This window comes from Mytilus edulis, chromosome 4 (genome assembly GCF_963676685.1).
Source record: "Mytilus edulis chromosome 4, xbMytEdul2.2, whole genome shotgun sequence".
Taxonomy (NCBI): Eukaryota; Metazoa; Mollusca; class Bivalvia; order Mytilida; family Mytilidae; genus Mytilus; species Mytilus edulis.
Window position 1 is genome coordinate 75,205,174 of NC_092347.1, and position 6,848 is coordinate 75,212,021.

At 34.2% G+C, this 6,848-nt stretch overlaps 1 long non-coding RNA gene across 1 annotated transcript; it reads right to left on the reverse strand.

The window, feature by feature from the left end:
* Positions 1–797: 797 nt before the first annotated feature.
* Positions 798–5,456, reverse strand: LOC139520495 (uncharacterized). Its single transcript, XR_011663896.1, has 2 exons — positions 5,374–5,456; positions 798–2,361 (listed from the first exon to the last, which is right to left on the reverse strand). It is a non-coding gene; the product is annotated as an uncharacterized lncRNA (long non-coding RNA).
* Positions 5,457–6,848: the final 1,392 nt, after the last annotated feature.

Consider the following 6,848-nt stretch of genomic DNA (forward strand, 5'->3'; position numbering starts at 1 on the left):
CAGTCGGAATTGAGAACGTGCTACTTCGAATAGACACAAAAATTAAGACTGATTGAAAACGTCAATAAAAAATTCATGCATATTCCAGAGGCCAATCCATATCACGCTATATTGAAGTGACACACCCTTCAATAAAATGCAAAGAAAGTCAAAATAAAAATGCTCTTTCTAGGATACTGTGGCACCGTATTGTAATTTTTGTTTACTGAGGAACATCTCATTCTAAAATTTTCAAGGGGAAAATATAAAGGTAGCAAAAGTATTGTCGTGGCTAAATAACTCTTAACTGACACAATTTCAATTGTCCAACCCATTAACAGACTTTATGCCCATAATGTTCACTTAAACGTGGTATTATTCACGTTATTTTACAATTACGAAATATTTACTAATGTCAATTTTTTAGAACCACAGTACTATTTTTTGTCCTTTAAATGATATCTAAATTTGTTTGTTTCGCCTTTTATTAAAAAAAATTGCTATGCGTATAAGCATAAATACTACATACTTGCGCGACGCCTTTTAGTTTTACTGAAAACTGCGCAGACTACGAAATGTTTTTACAAGTGCAAAATGTTCTATGATAGATATCATTTTGTCAGACACTTTTCTTTTTTTGATTTGATTCTTATAACATGCCAAAAATCTGTATATTTAATAGAGTTTTACATTAAATTAAGCGTTTTACTCTTAACAGACGTATAGCCAACCCGATTAACAGACCAATCGCCCATATAGCCGCATACTCAATATAGATTAACCGACCAATCTCTCGGTTAGCCGAGTGTCGGCCGTGATAAAGAAACGTAATTTTTCATTTGCTTGTAAGTCGTCAAAAATACCGGTAATTATGTTCTTATAAAGGTCGACAGGCATCTTGCTCAATGTTCAACATTTTTAAAATACTATAAATGGCATTGAGATACTGTATCATCGTAATTTGGTATCTTTATAAGAACTGAAACATAAAATCTTTCAATGGTATTTACCATATATCTTTATAAAATAGTTTTCAATCAGTTACATATTTTTGCGATTTTTCGTCGAATCAAATACTTAATCACTGATGGTTGAATATATGTACTTCCATCCTCAAATTCATTCCAAGTTTGTACATTTTGCCATGATGTATAAAATAGCTTTCGCCATCTCGACATTGCTTTGAAATGTATATTCGAAGGTAGAGCATATTTTGGGAACAACTCGATTACTCCTGATCCGGGTTCCAGGAAAAATACATGCGACATACCGGCTCCATGCATTCCAATAAGAATGTTAGTTTTTGAAATAAGATTTAGTTGTTCCTTCAAATTTAATTTATCCATTTGCCTACCATGAATATTATGATTTGGAAAAAAGCGTCTAGCATTTTCTAGAAGTTCGAATTCATTTTTGATTTTTCTTTTGATTTTACCACTTGGGTTTCGCGGATGAGCAACGTAGTCGTGTCTCCATATAAAAAGGATATTAAGATGGTTACAGTTTTTAGTCAAAGTTTCAGTTATTCCATGTTTTTGTAGAAAGAAGTTTCGGAATGATTCCACCATTGGCAAGCTTTTTGATTTATGATCGTTCAATGGGCTGTTGTTTCCCGCCAAACCCAAAATGAAGTAACGGTATAAGGTTGGTTGTCTTATAAAAGATGCCCTGGTAACTTTTCCGAACAGCGTCGACCATGTAAAATCTAGATCAGAATACGGGTGACCATCAAGAAACAATACATTAATTTGGCAATTAATTAGTTTTCGAAAGACATAAGCGACCAAAAATACATTGTACCATTCCGTCATTGCGTGGTATAAGTTTGCATATTCGATTCGGTGGACGGCGATCGTCAAATTATTTTCAGTTTTGTTAAACATCAACATTCCATCCTGTCTTGCAACTACCTGCATCCACAGACGAGTCATGTTGTTAAGTAACACAGAGTGTTCATTCGTCATTTGTTTATAATGCTCGAAATCACATTTAATCGTAAAGTAACCAAGTTGAGGCTGAAGCTCTTCGTCGTCTGCTTCTTGGCCTATGACGTTGGTTAAATCTTCTCCTCCTTTTTTAATTTTAGCTTTAGCAGGATTTATTACAATATTTTTCAACATGACGAAAGCATAAGGATAAATCTGAATATTTGCACATTTCTGAAAAACGACAGATGGTGAATAAATGATATCCGCTGAAACGCTCACGTTGGGACAAATTTGAAATTCAGGTTTGTTCGATCCGTAGACTTCCGTATTTGTATTTGGGTTCAGGTGACTGACTGTCCACGTCAACCAAATAATGTTTACCATCACAGACATCAAACATAATATACCAACCCATAATCTGTATTTTCGCATGTTCTTTCATTCTGGGGGATAACTGAAACCAAAAGTTGGAAAGATATTGTATAGTATAGCAACATGAATTAGAAGCTGACTTATCCAAATTTTACGTGAATAATAATTACACACACTGCATGATTATGTCAAATGGAGTTAAAGAAAGAGAATTGTTAAAAGAATTAAAGAAAACCATAAAAGGTGTAAATATCATCGCTGTTTATCTAAGCAGTAGACTAAGTACTCTGCAAATTCCCACTTAACCAGCCAAGTAAGTCAGCTTTTTATTGTTGAGGAAGCGTGCATATATATCTACATCACCGTTATAAAGCAATTGTTTTGCCGCTGCACATCTGATTTCCACAGATTTAATATGATCATGCATATTCAGTCATCGTTAGTTTTTTAATTTGAATGTTTGCTTACATGTTAAACTATTCAGCAATTGCATTATATCCTTTCAAAATTAAACAAATATCTCTGTGTCAACAGTTTATCTTTTATTATTGTGTGTATGTATGTTTAGGAAAATAATTCATATTAATAACGGTATTAGTATTTCCGACTTAATCATATTATATTACGCTAATACTATTTACAAAAATCTTCCTGTTTAGAAAACAAGAAAACAGCAAAGCTCCTTGAGCTTTGAAAGTTTTCGTATCGGTAACAAATAAAGGCTTTTGGTAAGTTCCTACACTCTAAAATAGTAAAGAATGACGCCAAGCAGAAGATATCAAAATGAGCTGTGGCATAGACATATCAGCCACCCATAAAAATATCAAAATGGGGATAATTCATGAAAATAACGTAACTTTCATGGATTAATTTTCGCAATCTTTTTTCCAAAAAAAGAAAACAAAACAAATATGAATGTATGAAAAAATAAATTTATAAGTCGTATATAAAGAGAAGAAATAATGGGGTCAGACCTATAATCCGACAGTCCCATAATCCGACAGTCCGATAGTACGACAGTCCTTTAATCCGACAGCCCGATAGTCCGGCAGTCCTATAATCCGACAGCCCGATAGTCCGACGCACGGTCATTTGTCTCTGAAAAGTATGCCTATATAGACATGGAACGTTTGTAAATTGGTATATTTTTCACACAGAAAATTAACAAATCAGTCAGTATGACGTCATGTACAGGACCGCAATAATCCCATACGAATCTGAAATGAACGGAATCCGTTCACCATTAAACATGATCGCTCTCATTCAAATTCGCCCCCTTTCACTTTCACACCCTACACGTTCTTACCAAAAATCTGTTTGCACCCTATACGTTTGCTTTTGTTTATTATGAAAACAATGATAAACATATTTATAGCTATACTATTACTGCCCAATTAATATAGTATCCAAAACTCGATTTTTTTTCCTCATAATTTCATAATAAATAGACATTCTAAAAACATTTTTTTGTGTTGATTGGTTGGTTAGAGACTTGCAATGACTATATATTTTTTTCATTGTTTCAAAATAAAGTGGCATTCATGTTTTGGTTAGTGTATTAGTATTGCTATAAAAAAAATCATTGTTTCTTAATAAAGTGCCTTTCTTATTTCGTGCTGTAATTTTTAAAACTACAACACTACAGTCATAGGTCTTAACCGCTATCTGCTTTGTCTGCGTACTGTCTTCATGTCATTGCCCATCTTCATTCCAATCTTTTTCACATAATTGGTGCCATGTCGTGATGATTCTATGACTAGGGATGCTCAGGTCCTTATAATAATTTATATATAAGTGTTATCCTTTATCAGCAAAGAGTTCAGGTTTTGGCAATCAGTAAACCAAAAAAATACTAGATAATACAGCGGTTTATATTGCCATACAAGCTAGAGCAATGATAAGGTATTATAAATAGACGCAATTTAAGTTAAGATTTCATTCCAAATCATTTAACAATGAAACCGTTCTGAAAGTGGTTTTGCATATTGACTGAAATTTGAGATAATGACACTGTTCCTATTTTATCAAAACTAATTGCTCTTTTTAGAAAAAAAAAAGAAAAGATTAAAAAAAAATATTGATACTTCTATGTTATTATATCCAAAGTAGTCGTTTCATATCTTCGGGGCGAAACCCCTCAGATATAAAAGCATACATCTAATACTTGTGACGTATCACATTCAACCAGATTATACGTGTTACATCTTGGAACAGTATATTTAACAATATATGTGCTCCTGGTTACATGCATGCGCTTGCGCATGTACAAAATGTATGTAAACAGACATTCTCGTTATCAACATCGACATGATGATATAAGGAATCTTATATTAATTGTTCAAACAAGAAGGGGGGGGGGGGGGGGGGGGCAATACCTTTTTGTGTTAACCTTTTATGGCCCTTATCAAGGTGTTGTTAACTGTTATCTGAGATCAATTTAAGCTGTTAACTGTTTTCAACCCACTTTGTTAACTGTTATCAGCATTTCTGCATTTTTTTGTTAACAGTTTTTGCCAAAATCGAGGTATTGCTAACAAGTTAACCCTATTGCCCTCCCTCAAGAAAGGATTTAATTTATATCCCATTTCGATGCATTCCACTTGTTAAATTTTGAACACTGCTCGCGTTTCAGCAGTATGTTAATACGCTTTTAAGAAGACAATCATCCTTTGCAGCAGCACGGATTCGTGTCGGACCATCGGATTGTCGGATTAACGGACTGTCGGACTATCGGATTGTCGGACTCTGGACTGTCGGAATTTCGGGTTGTCGGATTATAGCTACGCTCCAGAAATAACAACATAGCTGATGACTACTAACACAAAGGTTCCTGGTTCGATTCCCGATCCGGGATGAAAATTTCAGGGACTTAATTTTCGGCTCTCCCTTGACACCAAAAATTAAATGGCTGACCCGTGTTAAGAGAGAGAGCCATATCTCTTGCACTTTAAAGACCCCCTTGTAGATTTCGAAAAAGATCTGGCTAATGCCGCTACAAGGCAGCACTCGCACCCGCAAAGTGGAAAGGGATTAATATAAGTTGCAAAACTTGTTTCCCAATCTACAATAAATAAATATGTTTAAACTAACATACCTGATGATGAACAGTTTGTACTACAAGGACATTGTAGAATTATCTAGTTCATATATTATTAATTTGTCGATGTGGTGTAATCACATGAGGATACCTTATTAAAAATGCAAACATCCAATGATTTTTATTACTGTATCTATTATGATCTGTCATCATCAACTTCTCTCCCCATTCACAATAAACTCGATCATGACAACGTGTCTCATCAAGCATTTAATTCTGAAGCTGTTAAAAAATTTAAGTCTGAAATTACTGATGTTGTAAGGAAGTAACCTTTTAACTCTAGTCTAAAAAGGGGGTGGGGTGGTGATGGTTTTTTGTCAGAGTCAGAAAGTTTTTTATTCCGTTTTCAACGCTTTCAGTAAAATTTTTCTCTCTCAATAATTAACACTCTGAAGGTATTGGGGAAATTTGGACTCTGGTTTTTGTCATCTGCTTGACCAGATTTGTTTTTCATCAACTGATTTGGGATCAGAATATTCTTTTACAAAAAAAAAATCCCGTTGAAGTTAAATAGTCGTTCCCTAAGCAATTTCATTTAAAAAAAGTCCAGTATTATTAAAAGTCAGTCCTCTTCCCAAAATGAATAAGTTCACCTTAACAAATTTGATATTATGGAGACCGAAATGACCCCAAAGATTAATGAACACCACACTTGTATGTACTATTACTGCAATTCAAGACACAGTTCATATGCAGACGAAAACAAAATTGCTTTCTTGGAATTATTTCGAAATAATTACACATAGAAGAGGAAGAAAACATGTCAACGGTGCTAGAAGGGGAAGGAAAATGACGATGTCTACATAAAATATATAAACGACTAGAACACGAAAATTAACATAATATTTGTCCATAAAAAAACCAGTAGAAAACACTTAAAGAAGTCCAAACACAGGTACTACACGTTCTGTCAATAGTAATAAAATATTGGCAATGGAAAGAAAATAATGTCCATAAATATCAAAAAGAACTCGAGCTTTTTTTTAAGACCACACGAGACTTCAGTGACAGCGGTAAATCTGGAATATAAAACACGACATTAAAAACACTCGACACTACGGTGGCAGCAGTAGACCTGGAATACGAAATATATACTAAGACCATATGTAACACTACAGCGACAACGTTAGATCTGGAATACAAGACATGAAAACACACGACAGTACAGTGACACCGGTAGATCTGAAAAACAACACACGACACTACAGTTACAGCAGTATATCCGGAATACATAACACGACATTAAGAACATACGACATACAAAAAAAAAAAACAAAAAAAAAAACAACATACGACATTACCGTGACAGTGGTGGGTCTGGAATACAAAACACGACCTTAAAACATACGAAACTACAGTGACACAGTGGATCTGGAAAACAACACACGACATTAAGAATACATAAAACTATACAGACAACGGTAGATATAGAACACAACACACGACATTAAGAACACACAACACTACAGTTA